Consider the following 23,786-nt stretch of genomic DNA (forward strand, 5'->3'; position numbering starts at 1 on the left):
TCAGGTGGTTCTTTTCAAGATGGTTTAATATGTCTCTTCCCAAGGAAAACATAGACCATCCATTGTGCAAAAACCATGGACCTATCTCATTCAATAATTTAGATTATAAAATATTGCAAAAATACTTTCTCTTCGTTTAGATATTTTATTACCTCAATTGATTGGGAAGGAACAATGTGGTTTCATTAAAGGGGTACATCTTTCAGACAATACTAGATTATTTTTCAATGTCCTAGGTAAATCTAAATCATACAAATATTCTTTAGCGGCTGTTTCTTTAGATGCCAAAAAGACATTTGATTGAGTTAGCTGGTGTTTTTTTTATGCTTTCGTGGTTCGGCTTTGGTTCTAAATGTATTATGTCTCTTAGTTATATTCTATTCTTCTCCCAAATCCTCTATCTTAGCCAATGGCCTAATTTCCCCGTCATTTTCCCTTTACTCTGGTGTTCGACAAGGGTGCCTTCTCTCCGCCCCAATTGTTCATTCTTGCCCTAGTACCTTTCTTAACAAAAATTTATTTGAATTCACAGATTAAAGTTTTTTCGTACGGTGACAAACAGTTACAGCTCTGCGTTTATGCCAATGATATTTTACTTTTAATTGGCAACTGCATACCTCTTTACCAGCCTTTTTAACAGAGGTGGAACATTTTGAATTCCTCTCAGGTTATAAATGAAATACTATTTACAAAAGGGGGTGGTGATGAACAGAGTGTCTGAATTGAGCAGACCACTCTTACCCAGTCCAAAGATCAGGGCTTGATCCATCACCGTTATTTATCTCACTGCCCCATCCCAGCTCAGAATCTGGCTATATGCAAATCAGTCTGTCCCTGGCCCAGTGCATCATGGGAACAGGGCAGACTAAACTACCAAGCCAATTCTTTACCAGAAAGGAGACAAGCTACCGGGGACCGGTTTCTGGCATTTCAGCCTCTTCGGCCCGGCTTGCTTGAATCCTGATGGAGCAGTGAGAAAGGGACTCATGTCTGAGTATACCCTGCCACACCTATAGTGGCCAAAATCGATTTACAAAAGGGGGTGGTGATGAACAGAGTGTCTGAATTGAGCAGACCACTCTTACCCAGTCCAAAGATCAGGGCTTGATCCATCACCGTTATTTATCTCACTGCCCCATCCCAGCTCAGAATCTGGCTATATGCAAATCAGTCTGTCCCTGGCCCAGTGCATCATGGGAACAGGGCAGACTAAACTACCAAGCCAATTCTTTACCAGAAAGGAGACAAGCTACCGGGGACCGGTTTCTGGCATTTCAGCCTCTTCGGCCCGGCTTGCTTGAATCCTGATGGAGCAGTGAGAAAGGGACTCATGTCTGAGTATACCCTGCCACACCTATAGTGGCCAAAATCGATTTACAAAAGGGGGTGGTAATGAACAGAGTGTCTGAATTGAGCAGACCACTCTTACCCAGTCCAAAGATCAGGGCTTGATCCATCACCGTTATTTATCTCACTGCCCCATCCCAGCTCAGAATCTGGCTATATGCAAATCAGTCTGTCCCTGGGCCAGTGCATCATGGGAACAGGGCAGACTAAACTACCAAGCCAATTCTTTACCAGAAAGGAGACAAGCTACCGGGGACCGGTTTCTGGCATTTCAGCCTCTTCGGCCCGGCTTGCTTGAATCCTGATGGAGCAGTGAGAAAGGGACTCATGCCTGAGTATACCCTGCCACACCTATAGTGGCCAAAATCGATTTACAAAAGGGGGTGGTGATGAACAGAGTGTCTGAATTGAGCAGACCACTCTTACCCAGTCCAAAGATCAGGGCTTGATCCATCACCATTATTTATCTCACTGCCCCATCCCAGCTCAGAATCTGGCTATATGCAAATCAGTCTGTCCCTGGCCCAGTGCATCATGGGAACAGGGCAGACTAAACTACCAAGCCAATTCTTTACCAGAAAGGAGACAAGCTACCGGGGACCGGTTTCTGGCATTTCAGCCTCTTTGGCCCGGCTTGCTTGAATCCTGATGGAGCAGTGAGAAAGGGACTCATGTCTGAGTATACCCTGCCACACCTATAGTGGCCAAAATCGATTTACAAAAGGGGGTGGTGATGAACAGAGTGTCTGAATTGAGCAGACCACTCTTACCCAGTCCAAAGATCAGGGCTTGATCCATCACCGTTATTTATCTCACTGCCCCATCCCAGCTCAGAATCTGGCTATATGCAAATCAGTCTGTCCCTGGCCCAGTGCATCATGGGAACAGGGCAGACTAAACTACCAAGCCAATTCTTTACCAGAAAGGAGACAAGCTACCGGGGACCGGTTTCTGGCATTTCAGCCTCTTCGGCCCGGCTTGCTTGAATCCTGATGGAGCAGTGAGAAAGGGACTCATGTCTGAGTATACCCTGCCACACCTATAGTGGCCAAAATCGATTTACAAAAGGGGGTGGTGATGAACAGAGTGTCTGAATTGAGCAGACCACTCTTACCCAGTCCAAAGATCAGGGCTTGATCCATCACCGTTATTTATCTCACTGCCCCATCCCAGCTCAGAATCTGGCTATATGCAAATCAGTCTGTCCCTGGCCCAGTGCATCATGGGAACAGGGCAGACTAAACTACCAAGCCAATTCTTTACCAGAAAGGAGACAAGCTACCGGGGACCGGTTTCTGGCATTTCAGCCTCTTCGGCCCGGCTTGCTTGAATCCTGATGGAGCAGTGAGAAAGGGACTCATGTCTGAGTATACCCTGCCACACCTATAGTGGCCAAAATCGATTTACAAAAGGGGGTGGTGATGAACAGAGTGTCTGAATTGAGCAGACCACTCTTACCCAGTCCAAAGATCAGGGCTTGATCCATCACCGTTATTTATCTCACTGCCCCATCCCAGCTCAGAATCTGGCTATATGCAAATCAGTCTGTCCCTGGCCCAGTGCATCATGGGAACAGGGCAGACTAAACTACCAAGCCAATTCTTTACCAGAAAGGAGACAAGCTACCGGGGACCGGTTTCTGGCATTTCAGCCTCTTCGGCCCGGCTTGCTTGAATCCTGATGGAGCAGTGAGAAAGGGACTCATGTCTGAGTATACCCTGCCACACCTATAGTGGCCAAAATCGATTTACAAAAGGGGGTGGTGATGAACAGAGTGTCTGAATTGAGCAGACCACTCTTACCCAGTCCAAAGATCAGGGCTTGATCCATCACCGTTATTTATCTCACTGCCCCATCCCAGCTCAGAATCTGGCTATATGCAAATCAGTCTGTCCCTGGCCCAGTGCATCATGGGAACAGGGCAGACTAAACTACCAAGCCAATTCTTTACCAGAAAGGAGACAAGCTACCGGGGACCGGTTTCTGGCATTTCAGCCTCTTCGGCCCGGCTTGCTTGAATCCTGATGGAGCAGTGAGAAAGGGACTCATGTCTGAGTATACCCTGCCACACCTACAGTGGCCAAAATCGATTTACAAAAGGGGGTGGTGATGAACAGAGTGTCTGAATAGAGCAGACCACTCTTACCCAGTCCAAAGATCAGGGCTTGATCCATCACCGTTATTTATCTCACTGCCCCATCCCAGCTCAGAATCTGGCTATATGCAAATCAGTCTGTCCCTGGCCCAGTGCATCATGGGAACAGGGCAGACTAAACTACCAAGCCAATTCTTTACCAGAAAGGAGACAAGCTACCGGGGACCGGTTTCTGGCATTTCAGCCTCTTCGGCCCGGCTTGCTTGAATCCTGATGGAGCAGTGAGAAAGGGACTCATGTCTGAGTATACCCTGCCACACCTATAGTGGCCAAAATCGATTTACAAAAGGGGGTGGTGATGAACAGAGTGTCTGAATTGAGCAGACCACTCTTACCCAGTCCAAAGATCAGGGCTTGATCCATCACCGTTATTTATCTCACTGCCCCATCCCAGCTCAGAATCTGGCTATATGCAAATCAGTCTGTCCCTGGCCCAGTGCATCATGGGAACAGGGCAGACTAAACTACCAAGCCAATTCTTTACCAGAAAGGAGACAAGCTACCGGGGACCGGTTTCTGGCATTTCAGCCTCTTCGGCCCGGCTTGCTTGAATCCTGATGGAGCAGTGAGAAAGGGACTCATGTCTGAGTATACCCTGCCACACCTATAGTGGCCAAAATCGATTTACAAAAGGGGGTGGTGATGAACAGAGTGTCTGAATTGAGCAGACCACTCTTACCCAGTCCAAAGATCAGGGCTTGATCCATCACCGTTATTTATCTCACTGCCCCATCCCAGCTCAGAATCTGGCTATATGCAAATCAGTCTGTCCCTGGCCCAGTGCATCATGGGAACAGGGCAGACTAAACTACCAAGCCAATTCTTTACCAGAAAGGAGACAAGCTACCGGGGACCGGTTTCTGGCATTTCAGCCTCTTCGGCCCGGCTTGCTTGAATCCTGATGGAGCAGTGAGAAAGGGACTCATGTCTGAGTATACCCTGCCACACCTATAGTGGCCAAAATCGATTTACAAAAGGGGGTGGTGATGAACAGAGTGTCTGAATTGAGCAGACCACTCTTACCCAGTCCAAAGATCAGGGCTTGATCCATCACCGTTATTTATCTCACTGCCCCATCCCAGCTCAGAATCTGGCTATATGCAAATCAGTCTGTCCCTGGCCCAGTGCATCATGGGAACAGGGCAGACTAAACTACCAAGCCAATTCTTTACCAGAAAGGAGACAAGCTACCGGGGACCGGTTTCTGGCATTTCAGCCTCTTCGGCCCGGCTTGCTTGAATCCTGATGGAGCAGTGAGAAAGGGACTCATGTCTGAGTATACCCTGCCACACCTATAGTGGCCAAAATCGATTTACAAAAGGGGGTGGTGATGAACAGAGTGTCTGAATTGAGCAGACCACTCTTACCCAGTCCAAAGATCAGGGCTTGATCCATCACCGTTATTTATCTCACTGCCCCATCCCAGCTCAGAATCTGGCTATATGCAAATCAGTCTGTCCCTGGCCCAGTGCATCATGGGAACAGGGCAGACTAAACTACCAAGCCAATTCTTTACCAGAAAGGAGACAAGCTACCGGGGACCGGTTTCTGGCATTTCAGCCTCTTCGGCCCGGCTTGCTTGAATCCTGATGGAGCAGTGAGAAAGGGACTCATGTCTGAGTATACCCTGCCACACCTATAGTGGCCAAAATCGATTTACAAAAGGGGGTGGTGATGAACAGAGTGTCTGAATTGAGCAGACCACTCTTACCCAGTCCAAAGATCAGGGCTTGATCCATCACCGTTATTTATCTCACTGCCCCATCCCAGCTCAGAATCTGGCTATATGCAAATCAGTCTGTCCCTGGCCCAGTGCATCATGGGAACAGGGCAGACTAAACTACCAAGCCAATTCTTTACCAGAAAGGAGACAAGCTACCGGGGACCGGTTTCTGGCATTTCAGCCTCTTCGGCCCGGCTTGCTTGAATCCTGATGGAGCAGTGAGAAAGGGACTCATGTCTGAGTATACCCTGCCACACCTATAGTGGCCAAAATCGATTTACAAAAGGGGGTGGTGATGAACAGAGTGTCTGAATTGAGCAGACCACTCTTACCCAGTCCAAAGATCAGGGCTTGATCCATCACCGTTATTTATCTCACTGCCCCATCCCAGCTCAGAATCTGGCTATATGCAAATCAGTCTGTCCCTGGCCCAGTGCATCATGGGAACAGGGCAGACTAAAATACCAAGCCAATTCTTTACCAGAAAGGAGACAAGCTACCGGGGACCGGTTTCTGGCACTGGGATGGTGCAGTGAGCTAAAAAACGGTGTTAGATCTAGCCCTGATCTCTTGACTGGGTGAGAGTATTCTGTTTAATTCAGAGACTCTGTCCCTCACCAACCCTTGTTGTAAATATTTTTGTCCACCCTAAGCGTGGAAGGGTATACTCAGATGTGAGTCCCTTGCTCATTGCACCATCAGGATTCAAGCAAGCCGGGCCGAAGAGGCTGAAATGCCAGAAACCGGTCCCCGGTAGCTTGTTTCCTTCCCAGTGTAAGAATTGGCTTTTGTAGTTTGGTTTGCCCTGTTCCCATCATGCACTGGGACAGGAACAGACTAATTTGCATACAGCCAGGTTCTGAAACTGGGATGGTGCAGTGAGCTAAAAAACGGTGTTGGATCTAGCCCTGATCTCTTGACTGGGTGAGAGTATTCTGTTCAATTCAGAGACTCTGTCCCTCACCAACCCTTGTTGTAAATATTTTTGTCCACCCTAAGCGTGGAAGGGTATACTCAGATGTGAGTCCCTTGCTCATTGCACCATCAGGATTCAAGCAAGCCGGGCCGAAGAGGCTGAAATGCCAGAAACCGGTCCCCGGTAGCTTGTTTCCTTCCCAGTGTAAGAATTGGCTTTTGTAGTTTGGTTTGCCCTGTTCCCATCATGCACTGGGACAGGAACAGACTAATTTGCATACAGCCAGGTTCTGAAACTGGGATGGTGCAGTGAGCTAAAAAACGGTGTTGGATCTAGCCCTGATCTCTTGACTGGGTGAGAGTATTCTGTTTAATTCAGAGACTCTGTCCCTCACCAACCCTTGTTGTAAATATTTTTGTCCACCCTAAGCGTGGAAGGGTATACTCAGATGTGAGTCCCTTGCTCATTGCACCATCAGGATTCAAGCAAGCCGGGCCGAAGAGGCTGAAATGCCAGAAACCGGTCCCCGGTAGCTTGTTTCCTTCCCAGTGTAAGAATTGGCTTTTGTAGTTTGGTTTGCCCTGTTCCCATCATGCACTGGGACAGGAACAGACTAATTTGCATACAGCCAGGTTCTGAAACTGGGATGGTGCAGTGAGCTAAAAAACGGTGTTGGATCTAGCCCTGATCTCTTGACTGGGTGAGAGTATTCTGTTTAATTCAGAGACTCTGTCCCTCACCAACCCTTGTTGTAAATATTTTTGTCCACCCTAAGCGTGGAAGGGTATACTCAGATGTGAGTCCCTTGCTCATTGCACCATCAGGATTCAAGCAAGCCGGGCCGAAGAGGCTGAAATGCCAGAAACCGGTCCCCGGTAGCTTGTTTCCTTCCCAGTGTAAGAATTGGCTTTTGTAGTTTGGTTTGCCCTGTTCCCATCATGCACTGGGACAGGAACAGACTAATTTGCATACAGCCAGGTTCTGAAACTGGGATGGTGCAGTGAGCTAAAAAACGGTGTTGGATCTAGCCCTGATCTCTTGACTGGGTGAGAGTATTCTGTTTAATTCAGAGACTCTGTCCCTCACCAACCCTTGTTGTAAATATTTTTGTCCACCCTAAGCGTGGAAGGGTATACTCAGATGTGAGTCCCTTGCTCATTGCACCATCAGGATTCAAGCAAGCCGGGCCGAAGAGGCTGAAATGCCAGAAACCGGTCCCCGGTAGCTTGTTTCCTTCCCAGTGTAAGAATTGGCTTTTGTAGTTTGGTTTGCCCTGTTCCCATCATGCACTGGGACAGGAACAGACTAATTTGCATACAGCCAGGTTCTGAAACTGGGATGGTGCAGTGAGCTAAAAAACGGTGTTGGATCTAGCCCTGATCTCTTGACTGGGTGAGAGTATTCTGTTTAATTCAGAGACTCTGTCCCTCACCAACCCTTGTTGTAAATATTTTTGTCCACCCTAAGCGTGGAAGGGTATACTCAGATGTGAGTCCCTTGCTCATTGCACCATCAGGATTCAAGCAAGCCGGGCCGAAGAGGCTGAAATGCCAGAAACCGGTCCCCGGTAGCTTGTTTCCTTCCCAGTGTAAGAATTGGCTTTTGTAGTTTGGTTTGCCCTGTTCCCATCATGCACTGGGACAGGAACAGACTAATTTGCATACAGCCAGGTTCTGAAACTGGGATGGTGCAGTGAGCTAAAAAACGGTGTTGGATCTAGCCCTGATCTCTTGACTGGGTGAGAGTATTCTGTTTAATTCAGAGACTCTGTCCCTCACCAACCCTTGTTGTAAATATTTTTGTCCACCCTAAGCGTGGAAGGGTATACTCAGATGTGAGTCCCTTGCTCATTGCACCATCAGGATTCAAGCAAGCCGGGCCGAAGAGGCTGAAATGCCAGAAACCGGTCCCCGGTAGCTTGTTTCCTTCCCAGTGTAAGAATTGACTTTTGTAGTTTGGTTTGCCCTGTTCCCATCATGCACTGGGACAGGAACAGACTAATTTGCATACAGCCAGGTTCTGAAACTGGGATGGTGCAGTGAGCTAAAAAACGGTGTTGGATCTAGCCCTGATCTCTTGACTGGGTGAGAGTATTCTGTTTAATTCAGAGACTCTGTCCCTCACCAACCCTTGTTGTAAATATTTTTGTCCACCCTAAGCGTGGAAGGGTATACTCAGATGTGAGTCCCTTGCTCATTGCACCATCAGGATTCAAGCAAGCCGGGCCGAAGAGGCTGAAATGCCAGAAACCGGTCCCCGGTAGCTTGTTTCCTTCCCAGTGTAAGAATTGGCTTTTGTAGTTTGGTTTGCCCTGTTCCCATCATGCACTGGGACAGGAACAGACTAATTTGCATACAGCCAGGTTCTGAAACTGGGATGGTGCAGTGAGCTAAAAAACGGTGTTGGATCTAGCCCTGATCTCTTGACTGGGTGAGAGTATTCTGTTTAATTCAGAGACTCTGTCCCTCACCAACCCTTGTTGTAAATATAAATGAAATACTGACAAATGTGAAATCGTTCCATTAAAATATGTTTTCATGCAGATTTTGCATCTTCTTTTCATTGGAAATCAGATGGACTATGGTTTAGTGCTTCTATTAAAGACATTGTATCCTTAAACCTGAAAGAATTACAAACAGTATTATTCTCGTCTACATCTTGGTGGCGACGTTTAGATACTATAAAAATTATGTCAGTTTCCATATTATTATTCTTGGTTTCGAATATTCCTATAAATATCGTTAATTCTCATTATAAAAAAATATGCTATTTTGCCCAAGTTTTTATGGAACAACAAAAAAATCTAGAATGTTTCTCCATAAACTCAAAAGACCTAAACATATGCAAGGTGTTAATTTTCTGGATTTTCATTCTTACCATACAGCTTTTTTTCTTAAACAGTCTTCTTTTTTGTTACATGACGATGATTCCTCCATCTCTCACCCTATTGGCGCATCTTGAAAAGTCCTTTTTTCATCCTTTTATCTTTTAATGAGTTTCTATCCTTTTCACATAAACCTTTATCATTATCTCCTCCCATTTTTAAAAGTGCTTGTAAGACCCTACAACCTATTCTTAATTATGATCAAAACATTAAAGTACAATTTCTACATTCATCAATTTGTTATAATTAATATATTAAAAGAAATAAAAGATTTTTTTTAAAGATTGGTATGCTAAAATACTTAGGAGGACTTATCAACTGTTTCATTATGATGTTTGCATTACTTTCTCGATAGCTCAAGCACCTTTTCCCTTCCCTCTTCTTGTCAAACCAAATACATTTCCTTAATCTCAGAGGTTCAATCCTCATATAACCAGCTTCTTCTCAATCATATGTCTTTCTCTCCAATATCTAGTATAAACTTGAATTTATACAATTCACCTTTTGTGTACCAACTTTATAAACATCTAATTTATTTTCCAGATTATCAAGATAAAACGGATGTAGGACTTTACTGTATATCTGATTTACAAACTTTTTTTCAATTCCAATCTGGAATAAAATAAGGAAATCTTCTAGAGCAGCAAATACTACTTAAACTTTATTTTTCATTTATTATTGACCCGAACATACCCCTTATTTGTTGGTTATGCACCACTGCTCCAGCAGATCTTAAACATGTGTTATATGAATGTCCCTCTATTCCTAACTTTTGGTTACAAATTTGGCAACAGATAAATACTATTTTTCTCACACAAGTCCCAATTACTTTTGCTACTATTTTTCTAGGCAGCATCTCAGAGGTTTTGTCATCTCAACCTAATGAATTTCACATACTTGATTTACTTCTTGCTGTTGCTTTCCAACAGATTACCGAGGCATGGAAAGATGTTTCTACTGTCTCTTTTCAGGCATGGTGGTATGGAGTCTGTTACAATCATAGACTAGATAGAGCATATGTTGATCCAATAAAAGAGATCTTCTTTGTTTACACATAACAAGTTTGTAAAATATTTCTGCAACCAGGACATGTTCACATAATCCTAAAAATTGAAGAAGTACCTCCAGTAGATAATACACAGAGTGCAAGTCAGGGAAACCCCCGCAAAAGACTGAAAGCACCACAAGTGCCGTTTATAACAACGCTAGCATAAAGCAAATAACCACTTCTTTTCCTGTGTGACAACACCAACATAGAAATCATTGACCAGTAGACTACGGGACTTGTGGCTGAGTGAGTGCTACGCAGGGAGCTGCCTGGCACGCTTTTACGGCGCCATGTCGGGCAGGGGCGCAAGAAATCAGACTACGCAGGCCAAGCTGGATAAATACGCATACAACAAGGGTTCTCCCGCGCTACCGGAGGGACGTGCCTCTACAGGGAGGTGAGCAGGCGGAGTAGGACCGCAGAAGGTGACACTGGAGGACATTATGAAAGCACTTTCGCAGGTTCAAACTACAGTAGGGACGATCTCCACAGATGTTTCCCTGCTACGTGCAGAATTCCAGAAAATGACGGACAGAGTCAAAGAGGTGGAGATAGTCGCCAAATCTCTAGTGGCAGATACATCAGAGCTACAAACAACCGTATATAGACTCGAGACTGAAAATAAACTATTGGAAGCGAAGCTCGACGATCAGGAAGGACGCTCGAGACAGAAAAACGTACGCATTCTTGGCATCCCGGAAAGTGAGGGCACTGAAGCGATGGACCTCTATGTGGAAGACTTGGTAAAAACATGACTGCAACCTCAAGGGGCTGTCTAGGTTTTTCTCGGTGGAAAGAGCCCATAGGGTTCCGGGTGGGAGAGCAAAACCAGGAGCGCCCCCCCCCCCAGACCGGTGCTCGCCAGGCTATTCAACTTTAGAGATAGGGAAGTCATCCTGCAAACAGCGAGAATCGCCCCGCCAATCCGAGTGCAAAACTCAACGGTCGCCTTCTTCCCAGACTATACAGCGGCGGTCTCACGACGTAGGCAAGACTTCCTAGAAGTTAAGAAAGCCATGAGAGCACAAGAAATACCCTATTCCATGCTATTTCCAGCAAGGCTAAGAGTGGTGGCGGACGGGAAAACATGGTTCTTCGAGACACCAGAAGCGGCTTACGATTGGCTCGAGGGTTGGATAACAGTGAGTAACCGGAAACAGGAATCACCGTCGTCATGAAGAGGAAGACGCCTCCGAACACCAAACGGCATGACGCCAGGAGTCGGACCGCTTACCAGAGACTGAGACCACTGGTCATGGGTAACCTTATTGACCAAAAGCCTCCTGGGACCATTAACTGTGGTCGAACTGACTGGGTTCGGTAATTCTCAGTTTGTTTAGTTCTGTTACAGTTCATAACGGCAATGTTGGCATAGCAGAAAGTCCCCCAGCTGGGGATTCCACAATAGTGATGATTGGGGACACGCTACTGAAATCAACATATCACATCTATGTCACTGGGTTCACAAGTTAATTGTTACCCGTCCACGACCCAAGCAACACAGGTAGCCCCGTTGAAGCTCGTGACATGGAACGTCTGAGGGCTAGGGGACAAGATTAAGAGAGGTCTGGTGTTGCGGGTTCTAAAACGACATGGCCCTACGTTAGCACTACTACAAGAAACACATCTCACGGGAACTGCATGTAAGGCGCTAGACAGATGGGGGTATAAGATGGTGGCCCACTCAGAGTTTTCATCTGGTTCCAGGGGGACGGGCATATTGACACGGGAAAACTCACCCTTCATGGTTATCAGTACCAAGATCGACGACCAGGGAAGGTTCGCAGCGATACAGGGTCAGTGGGAAGGCAAACTTCTAAATGTAGTGTCAGTATATATCCCACCTTCCTTACACACAGTGGCACTCCCAGCACTCAGCGACTTTCTACTGACTCTGCCTGAGGGGGGCCTTATCGTTGGGGGAGATTTCAATGCTACGATGGACGCCACTATGGATAAATATACAGCTAGGCCACCGGCACCTGGGGCCTCTCGGTTGCAAGGCTTTGCTGACGCTGTAGGGCTGGTAGATGTGTGGAGACATTCACATCCAACAGAACGCCAGTACACGTATTACTCCACAGTGCACAATAACCTATCACGACTAGACTATTTCATGATGTTAAGGACCGGTCTCCACAATGTTGAGGGAGTGGAAATTAAACCAAGGGGCGTCTCTGATCATTCCCCGGTATTATTGACTTTCTCCTACCGCCAGAAAGCCCGACGGCGGATATACTCTATCTACCCCGGCTATCTGCACATTCCCAAAATAAAGAAAGAACCTGCACAGCCACAAAAATTTCTTTGAGGAAAATACACAGTCCGTTAGCTCACCCTCAACAGTGTGGGAGGCATAAAAGACTGTATTTAGAGGGCAGGCAATAGCGTCCATCTCGGGATATAGGCAGGAAAAACAAAAGGAACTTTTAGACCTGGAAAGGGCACTGCAGACAGCTGACATTAACCACTCCACAAATCCTACGCCGGAAACGGCGCACACACTACACAACAGACAGCAACAACATAGGGGCCATTTGCAAGAAAAGATGATAGCTCAACAGACAGCCACTAAACACAAAATTTATGACGTGGGAGACAATGCGGGGAAACTGTTGGCTTGGTTGGATAGACGGGAGACGAGTTCCAAGGGAATACAACAGATACAGAACGCAGAGGGACAGCAGTCGACAGACCCAGAGGACATAGTAAACATGTTGGCAGACTATTTCCAGGGAGTCTATAGAGCGGCTTCGGATGTAGAGGAGGACGAGATAGCAGAGTTCTTGCTACACATAGAGATGCCGAGGTTACCGCACAAGGCTACTTTGGAGTTAGAGGCAGACCTCACGAGCGAGGAGTTACAGTTGGCATCGGATCAGTGCAATCAGGCAAGGCACTGGGACCTAACGGGATCCCGGTGGAATGGTACAAATGCATGGCAGAAACTCTCTGCCCCCACCTCCTAGTAATGTTCAACGACAGCCTAGAAAAAAGAGAGCTACCAGTGGATCAAAGAATAGTGACGATAGTGGCAATTCCAAAACCCGGCAAACCCCCATCTGAGTGTGTTTCATATCGCCCTATTTCATTGCTAAATGCGGAAGCAAAAATATTAGCTAAATTGATAGCCAACCAGTTGATGCCCCATTTACCACACCTGATCCACCGGATCAGTCTGGTTTCATACCTCACAGGAATACGGCACTTAACCTCAGACGGTTGCATGGAGTAATGGCTAGGGCACCGTCGCTGTTGGAGCCAGCAGTGATTCTGTCACTGGATGCGAGGATGGCATTCGACATGGTAGAATGGCGGTACCTCTTTGAGGTCCTCCCTCATCTAGGGTTCGGCCCCGAATTGTGCACCTGGGTGCGCCTCTTATATACAAGCCCGATGGCTCATATTACAGCTAACGGGCACATGTCCAAAGAGATACCACTGGCAAGAGGGACGCGTCAGGGTTGCCCCTTGTCACCACTCTTGTTTGCATTAGTTCTAGAACCCCTGGCTACGCTGATCAGAGACGCCCCACTATTGAAGGGTATTAGATGGAAAGAGGGCTGGGAAGACCACCTCTCCTTATACGCGGACGATATATTAGTATACCTTACAGACCAAGAACAATCAATATTGATACTCCTCGCTATCTGTGGGGCTTTCGGGAAGCTCTCAGGTTACACCATAAACTGGGCCAAGTCAATCTTATACGTATTGAAAGGGCCGGCGCCACAACTCCCTACCGACTGCCCATCAATAGTGATGAGTGATTCCTTTAAGTACTTTGGTATACATATCACACCGAACAAACCTGACTTCTTCTCCAAGAATTTGTTGCCCTCCCTGGAGAGACTGCGAAGAGATGTGTCACACTGGGCTGCCCTGCCCCTTACACTGTTAGGCAAAGCGGCACTGTACAAGATGATGGCCCTACCCCGATTCCTCTACGCTCTAAATAATACGCCATTTTAGGTTCCACCCAGGTACCTTCGACAAATAGCTACGCAGGTATCGACATTGTTATGGGGCCACGGTACTGCTCGAATAGCGCAGGCTAAACTATACAAAAGTTGGTACGATGGTGGGATAGCTCTTCCAGACATACAGTTATATTATTGGGCAGCCCACCTCAAAGTCGTCAATCAGTGGTTGCACTCACCGCAAGACGATCCAGCCTACAGGACGGATAGAGCCCAACTATGTAGCATGCTTACATTCCTCTACAACAAAGGACCGGCTCTGACACTGGAGGGCCCTACAAAACATACGGTTAGATATGGCACTCAGCACTGACACGGTTGGGATGGAAGGGAGTGATTACTAAACTTACCCCACTGTGGGACAGCAAAAAACTGGGACACCTGAGGAATAGTAAAGTGTTTGAACAGTGGGACAATATTGGCATTTCTACAGTGGGAGACCTATGGGATAAGGGGACGGTAATCTCATTTGAGCAAGTCCAGAGCCAATACGAATTAGGCCCTACGGAATTATGTAGATATACACAAATTAGGCACGCGCTATTGGCAGCGATCCCATCAAACACTGAGGTCCCTGAGGCCTCCCCACTGGAGGACCGGCTCCTAACTGAACACATGCAAACGAGTGCCACATCACTCACATATAGAAAGCTACTCAACAACTTACCTGACCCAACAGTCTCACTATGCGGCAAATGAATGACAGACGTGGGAGAAGTAGATGACTCTGAATGGCAAGAAGCCCTAGCATCACCTAAAGAGGTGGGAATCCCTGCTAGAAAGCGGTTAGTGCAGGTTTAGATCCTCCCTAGGGTATACTATACCAGGTCCATGTTATTTAAAATACTAAGGGTACAACACCCATATTGCCTGAGAGGGTGCGGAGAAGAGGGAACTTTCTTACACACACTATGGGGATGCTCAGCAATAGTAGAATACTGGCGGCAAATAATGAGAACAATGTCACAGGTGATGGGGTGTCCCTAGTGCCAGAGCCGCGCAGATGTCTTTTAAACATATGGGAGCCCAACGACCTCACACGGCATGGACTAACATGGGTCACTCTGGGACTCACGGTGGCGAATTGAAATACTGCACAAAAGTAGGGAGCAGTCAACTCACCATTGCTAGAGACTTGGTGCAAGGATATGGACCTTGCTATGATAGCGGAAAGAACAGTCTATACTAATCGCAGAAGCCCACGTAAATAGACAAGAATATGGGCGGCTTGGAATACCTACAGGGGGGACATCTGCGACCCAATACTGGAAGAGGACTCTGACAGCTCTGATGAGGATTGAATGGGATAGGCTGGGGACTGCTATATCATTTACAGATGTTGAGAGAGATGTTAACTAACTCTGTATAATACGGGAACTGATTTCTGAAATGTGTCACCTGATTTTATCACATGTTCAATTGCAAACGTGTCATCATTGCCTAAAGTGTTTTGAATAAACAGTTTTAAAAAAAAACATTGAAGAAGTACCTAAATCTCCTTGAATCTTTCATATTTTGCATTTATTATTATAATATCTTTGCCAATATTTTTTTTTTATTTTAGAAATGTTGTCCTACAGATGTTAGTTTGTGCTTGATGGTATATAATTCTACCCCTTCTCGTTTTCTGAATTCATATCTAATATTATCATTGTATGTTTAATGATCATGCCTTTTATTTATTCTATTGTATTTGCATATTTCCCAAATAAAATGTATTTTTGAAACTGAAAAAATATGAAATTGATGGGTAAAACTGATTAGGCAAAAATGCTAATTCTTCCAGAACTTTTTAACAATGTGCCTCTCACCTCACCATATTTCTGTATTAACTGCTTATCCAAGATGAGATACTCTGTAGTGCCCAGTGCACATGCCATGTACTAAGCACTACTTAATTTATATTTGTTCATGAAACAGCTCTATTAAAGCCAGCAACAACACTTTCCTAGTGTCACACTTCACTCAAGTAATAACCTTACTATAGAAAACAAATGTTACAGGTGCTCACTGTTTTAAGGACAACCATATACTTATGACATAAGACTAATTATACATGCACTACAAATTCACTCAAGCACCAAAAATACAGCATGGAGAAATTATACTTTAGAAATTATTTATGCAAGAAAGAACGTTCATGGAAAAGGCAAATTTTCTTCATATAATTTGTATTAAAAATAACAATTTTGTATCTGTAAATGCACTGGCAAACATACTTACGGAAAGTGAATGTAGTTGATATTTAGAATGTGATTACATTTGAGTTAGTTTAGGTTTTAACACAAAATAAACCATACCCATGAGAAAAAAACCACATTTCTATGGGGCATCGAGTCATACCCTAAGTATAGGGCACAGCAAAGTAAAGCAATGACTGGAGTTGTCCTGCAGGATGTAAGCTGCTTGTGTATGCCATCCCAGATGTAAGAGGGATATTGAGAATTACTCCTGGACCAGAGACAAATTAAATTAAGCAGCCACTTCACAACACAAGATGAAAACAGTCTGTAATAGGCTCGCCCAGCATTTATCCTAAATCATTTGGAAGCACATGCATCTCATTGATTGTATGAACACAGAGTTGACATATCAAGAAAATAAAGAGTGATGATACAGTCATTAAAGAACTGACCAGGCCCAATTATTAGTGACTAAATGAGCATTTATTTTTTATATGGAACAATTACAGCAATGTTCAAAGTCACAGAAAAAAACATTATCAAACTTTATACAGCTGTCGGCCTAAAAACACAATGCACTCATTCCAATTTTTCTTCTTTTCTCATAACTATAGATCAGTTTATAAACATAACAAAAGTGCTGCACAGATGCATATCTGGGTGGGTTAGAAGTACTGGCTGCAGTTTCTGTTATGGGAAGGCCATACTAAGACCCTGCACAAAATCTGCAAGGCATGATATGCAGACATAGATGAAGCACCTGGTTGAGATGGCATATGAGGTTGTATAGACACAAAGGTGAATAAAAAAAGAGAAACAGACAAAGAATGCAGGCTTACAACATTCATAGTTTTATTGTCTTCACACATAGAAAGCAGTTGAACATCAAGACACAAAAGGGTGAAAATTGAAGTCAGAAACACCAGAGGCCTCCTGTTCCATAATAGGCCTGTGTATCTACTATATTCTTCAAACACAAAATCTCGAAAGCAACCTCAAATGACCAAACCCATATATATAATTTTACAAAGCAACAAAACTACGCAAGGCATTCAGGTATATGCAAGTAGTACAAAACAAGAAAATAAAATGGGCGATCAGCACATTTTATACAAAGGTGCAACTCAAACTGGGTGACAGCAACACACCCTCACCTGGAGGTAGCGTTGCCTGCTAAAAGCACAGGTTTGCATCAGTTAGTTATCCTAGACTTGTGTGTGATGCCCCAACATCTCTATTTGGAACTCTAAGGTTTTGCTGGTGTAACAACATAAATAATTCTACAAACAATTTGTGTTACAATAGGAGAGCGCCAAAAGGAACCAGAACACAGCTGGTTTGCTCTGCCATTTGAAAGATAACAGAGGTCTATAGCTGTAGATGTTCGGCCTGAAAAGGCATCTAGGAGTGCTACTGATGTGCTCTCTGGAAGACGTGATATTATTGTTTCAAGGAGTTGCTATACAGTATAAAAAGATTAGATACATAATTACAAAAAGAATCATATTTATCTGAACCACGCAGTAACATGCATCAGCAAAGTCAACAGGTCGAGCCTATGAAAGATCTATAGGCTTTGTCAATATCTTTTAGGCATGTTATACAGCAAAGTGCATGGCTCACAACTTGTAGTCAAAGTTACAATAAAATCACTAAAATAAAAAACTTTCACTGAAGGGCCATTATTGATAATATTAAAAAATGTTTAAAAAAAACACTTAATTTCTACAGAGTGTTCAAGGAGGCATTCGAGGCTCTTCTGTGCATTACTGAACTTAATACCTTATATCACAGATGACCTCATTGATTATATTACTAATTATCTCAATCATGCTGTATACAAGGCATGTAGTAAACAAGGGCAGCATGGAGCCACACCATATATAGGCTTGCCCATGTTTCCCTCTTACATCCTGGACCGTAAGGCATACATTGCATTGGCCATAGAAAACCCTTCCTTGTTATGCACACAGGGCATGGCTTTATTAGTTCAGTGTCAGAATTAGGCAGCCACACATTTGCTTAAGAAAAACTAAAAACAAATGAGTGTGAATGTGCTGGTTGGCTTATGAGCATTAGCTGTGTAATGCGAAATATTGTGTAGAATGTTGGAGTGAGAGGAGGTTTCAGTATTGGTAAGCATCAGAGAGAAGAATTTCTAAAGGCCGGAAATAAGTGCTGTACCCACAACAGAATCACAATAGGGTAGCTTCTCAGATGCTCAGGGAAGGGCCACTAGGCATCTACATTGGAGCATGAGTAGATGTCAATCTATATAAAAGTGGAGATTGCAGAGAATCATAACGTCTATGTATGATAGAGAATTGTGCGTCCAGGATGATCCAGCATAGTTTCTGCTCCTATGTGCTAGATGGCTGTCCTAACCAGGCTGCACATTTAGCTCTTACAGAATGTTTTCTGTACGTGGATGACTGGAAAAAAAACTCTGCAATCCAGGGAAGAAGTGAATGAAATTCTCCTTCACAGAATATGAGATTTTTCAATGTGATATTTGTTTAATCAATATGGTAAAATTAAAGGGCATAGAGATCACTTTCAGTATTGGACTTTTTCTTCATGTGAATATATTTGCATGCTAATTGTTAGTTTTTCCAGTCGTTTGTCAGGACAGATCAATATTGCTTTCTTTGCCAGTTTAACTCCTTAACAGCTCACAGGTATTTTAACAATAATTGGTCTTGTACTCAGTTGATTAAAACAGTTTATTTTGAGTCAATAACTCATAAAACGTGTATAAAATTCAACTAGAGAGAAAACAATTTGCATTAAAACCTACTAAATATCAGAGTACAAACAGATGATACATATATAAACAAATTTGAGGGCGGATGAACAAATTTACATATTAATCACAAATAGTTGTAAGAAAAAACATGATCCGGTATCAGAGAAGAGGTAAATCAACCAATTTTGTCATCAAATCTTCTACCTGTCTTGTGAATATATTCTACCTTGAAAACACATATCTAGAGAACACAAAACTGGTGCAGAAAATGTAGTGCACCTAACAATCTGAATGGCCAGAACGGGAATATGATGGTCAGGCTTGTAAAAGTAGTAAGTGACCACGTTCTCCTTTGCTGAGTATGCATTGAGCAAAAAAATACATTGAGCCAGGATCTCAAATTCTGCTAGGTAACAAGTTAATTGATCCGAAAAGGCATATGTGGGGCCCCCAATTGCAGGTGGAATTTGCCAAGTGCAGAATATCCAGGTGAGGTTTGTTCTACAGAATCTTTGCTATGAAAGGCTCAGCAAATACACTATAAACTCCTAACCAGGGAAAGACAATTAAAGAATGCTTCAAAGAACCCTTTTTTAGACATATATGGCGATATCTAACCCCACTCCCAGATATTGTTTTTTTAAGATTGAAACAGGAGTTCAGTCACTTATCCAATTATTTTCAACGCTGAACTCAGACAAGATGGAGTGGTCATGAGAGAACTGTGGTAAAATAGACACCATTTGAGTCCCAACACATCTTTAATTGGAGTCCCAACACATCTTTAATTGTCTTCTCATTAGGGTGCAACTCTTTTTTTTACTCATAGTTTAATCATAAAGAAAATGGGCCTTTTGCTTATTAGGCCCATTTTTAAGTGGAGGCGGATGGTGGAAATACTTGTGGGCATATTAAACGGGCTCTTAAAAAATGGTTCTCAACTGACATTACATTTTCCAAGTTGTTGAGGTCCTTTATCGCAGCAATGTAAAGGGCTACAGAACATGCATGAGCCTTCCACATATGTAGGATGCGTGATATGGTTTGATTAAAAAGTTTAGTATGAACGTGCCATGATCACAAAAAAATTGTGGACCTTTCTCCAATAATTGGCCACTAAGATGGATCTTGGCATAAAGGACCTGGGCTATTCATCAGCCATGCATTTGGTCTTTATTGTAACTTGATTAAAAGCTTCTTAAATCCCAATATACAATAAACCCCTCTAACAATATTCCGAAGCCATCATCATCTGCAAACGGTAAAGTAGTGATTCCTCCTTCCTCCAACAATAGCGAGGCAGTCGCATATTGTCATAAGAAATATACAGCACCATTAAGGGATAAACAGAACAGAGCCAGGTTCGGCACACTGGCCAGGCAGTTCCAAAAGACACCAGAAACTCCTTGAATGTTTCTCCTATTAGACCCGATCACACCTTTGAAAAATTCCTCTGGCAGTCTACTGTAGCATGAAATATGTTGTCTTTATATATCCCAAAAGTTTGCCTCCAAATTTGCAGTAGTATATTGTTATGAAAAGTAGCAATCTGAATATCTGATCAAGGGTACTCGCATTTTAAACCCAGCCTGAAAGTGTGAATAAACATGATTAACTACGGTCGGTTCCTCTAGCCTGGGCAGAAGCCACTAATAATTGACCTTCTGTAACAAATTAATTAGACTGTGCCAATTTGGTGGATCTCACTAGAATCTCTTATTGCAAGCTAGGACAATATCAGCCCAGAGGCAAATTTTTGAATGGGATTTACCTGGGATGTAGCATTTATCAATAATAAAATTAAAAGAAGCCAGTTCTCTAAGTTGATTTTAAACAAATCAAATGGAATTTTATCCAGCCCAGAGCTTTACCAAACTTTTGACTTAAAGTAGCACTTTGGACTTCTTAAATGAAGAACTAGAAGGTTCCAACAGTGTACTCCTGTTAGGCAAATATCTTAAAGCCTCATGATTCTGATAGGGCCAGTAACTCTGTTACTGGCCCATTGGAATTTATGAGGTCTGAAAAAACACCATGGACCTGTTTTGCGTCTTAAGATCATTTGGCTGTTTAAAACAGCCAAAAACATGGAAACTGCAGAGCAGAATATGCAATTAGCAGGTACATCTGACCCAGATCCACCAATTTACCCAGTAATTCTTCATATCTCAGTGGGACCACTCAGAATATCTGCTAACTCTGGACCCACAAGTTAACAGTATCCTTGGTAAAGCTAATAATGGGATGCGGATTTACTCTGTGCAGGTCCGTGGCACTCGTAATGACTCATTAGTGGGATGTTTGAAGACATACTGATTTACGTACAAACCAGATGCATACATAGTATGTAACAACATATTGTATGCAGTGCCTTGGCTTTAATTACATAATGGCAGGTGGCACTGCAAGCACAAGTTTGTTAATTCTTTAACATGATATTAGAAAAGCAGAATAGGTTAGTTAATATGTATACATACTTCTGGTTGTGCAGCAGCAAAATAGTTAAGACCAAAAGGCTTCTGTGGCCTAATACCTATTGACAACCGGAGCAGAGTTATAGCTAAAGGAATTGTATTTACTATTCTTTTGTTCCTCTTGCTAAACTGCTAAACTTAACTTTACAATGTCAAAGACTTCTGGATTCAGCTTCAATTTATTTATATGGTATACAATTCATGTAGACAAATCGAGCTTTAATGAACACAATGTATAATTGTTCTAAATTACAACTGTAAATCATGTACAATACACAAGCACACTATAATTATGTTTGTACTCATTTTTTTGGGCTGTGAATAAGAATGGAAAAGTATGTGACAGTTCTGCAAGTGGCATCGTCATAAATTAATTTAAACAGTACAATCCTGGGATGCTTAATTGAACCTTTAAACAACCATACAATATGGCTCTGTTATTGTTCCGCAAAAAGACCAAACTATTCCAGGTTCATGCACTTGTTTCTTGCTGCACTTTGTGAATGTGAAATAGTGTTGAACTATGGTAAACTACGGTAAATAAAAGAGCAGCACCAGCAAAGTGCAGCACCCTAACTCGACAAAAACGTGGTACACTGTATAAGACACCATATGGTTCACTCTACAATGCGTTCTTCAATCACTTAGGTCTTTCCACAGGAAACTCAATCAGAGTTATGTTATATTAAAGAAGTGTACATAATGCAATTGAGTCTGCTGTCACACCTTCATTGGGGAACTTCAGGGTGAAGAAACACATGCTAACTTTATCTTGCCAGACTATGCATTTCATGTGAAAGCAGATACAGCCTTGCATTCTTTACCGAAATATTCAACAAGAACAGTGGTCTCCAACATTTACTGTAATAAAAGCCACTTATGTGCAAAGAAAATCATCTTGAGCTACCAAAATTGGTTTAGTGACCACATCAGACAAGACTACATTAGTGGCCACCATTACCAACAGTAATCATTGCAGTGCATCAGCCATGGTTGACAACAGAAAAAAAATGTTTTGTCAATGTGTAATGCCTCTGCATGGAATGCATAAATGCCATAGCTGCAGGGCCCCTGGCACCGAAGTTCATAATATCAGTAATAATGTCTCCCCAGCACCAACACCACATGATTTATTACTCAAATATCAGCTATGAATATATTTTCGAAATTCAACCATTTTATTACAAGCAACAATTTACGAGTTCCGAAAATGTTTGTCTCAAATACACAATTTTCATAAGTATTTATATAACTAGGCAAGAGCTTTCAATTTAATAAGCTTAGCAGCACACAGGAGAGCCACTTATAAGTTGATAGCTATCAGAAAATCACAAGCTCCTCGTTGGAGAAGCTTGACTAGAGGGTAATATCTTCCACTTTGGAAGGCTTAAATATCTGGGGTTCAATCAGTAAAGAGACTTTGTTTCCTCTTGACTAAATCCTATGTGCAGAAACAGATGTTTTGGGATGAAAAGTCACTGTACAAAAGCCCAAACATAACAAGACATATATTCATTCCTCAGTGGAATATGCCAATTATAGAAGGATTCAACTTTTAGGATATTCCACTTGACAAGTTAGACTTCTTAAAGAACATTGCCATCAACAAAGAAACCACTAAGTGTATTATATAATTATATAAATATTTTACTTGACTTGATAAAATTCAATTGCACAAATTTCGAAATCTATTATATTAACGGCTACATAATGAAATAGACCCTATTTCTCTAGGTTGAGTAGTACGTAATCTTGAAAAACATTATTTTAGCTTTTAAGCGCAACATACTGAAATTCATATGTGTGTGCCATTGCGGATTTTGACAATAGTTACCAATTTCTTGTCTATCTTTCTTCAAAGTAGTCAAGATTGTTTTGTAAGCCACATCATTTGTGCTGAGTTCAAAATCAGCACAAGTGTTTGTGCTAGATTATCTAATCAATACCAAGTAGGCTTTCTCGGCGTTAACACCACTTTCCCTGAACTTCAATGTCCAACTATTTATTTATTTATAGTCTTATATCGCGCATGAATCAGCCCCGAAGGGGTATCTCCGCGCGTGGCTACTGTGTGATTTGGACAAACTATAAATTGGGAGAGACAGAGGGAAGCTGAATTAATCTTGTGTGAATAAGTAAGTTTTTAGTATCTTCCTAAAGTTGAAGAGGTTGGAAGTTTGTCTTAGCTGGGGGGGAGGGAATTCCACAGCAAGGGACCTTTAAGGGAGGGGGCGCGGCCACCCTGTCTCGTTCTGGTTACTTTAGGTACATATAGCAGCATAGTGTTGCTGGAGCGTAGAGTGCGTCCGGGAGAGTAGGGAAAGAAAATA

At 43.2% G+C, this 23,786-nt stretch overlaps 1 protein-coding gene across 1 annotated transcript in view; it reads right to left on the reverse strand.

Moving 5' to 3' along the window:
- Window positions 1-16,697: 16,697 nt before the first annotated feature.
- The window catches only part of CMTM6 (CKLF like MARVEL transmembrane domain containing 6), an 84,911-nt gene continuing 77,822 nt past the window's right edge, over window positions 16,698-23,786 (reverse strand). The window contains exon 5 of the mRNA XM_086942103.1: window positions 16,698-23,454. The gene's annotated coding sequence lies outside the window, so the exon portion shown is untranslated. The remainder of the gene's footprint in view (window positions 23,455-23,786) is intronic.

The sequence above is a fragment of the Lissotriton vulgaris genome, chromosome 10 (assembly GCF_964263255.1).
Source record: "Lissotriton vulgaris chromosome 10, aLisVul1.2, whole genome shotgun sequence".
In the NCBI taxonomy this organism is placed as follows: domain Eukaryota; kingdom Metazoa; phylum Chordata; class Amphibia; order Caudata; family Salamandridae; genus Lissotriton; species Lissotriton vulgaris.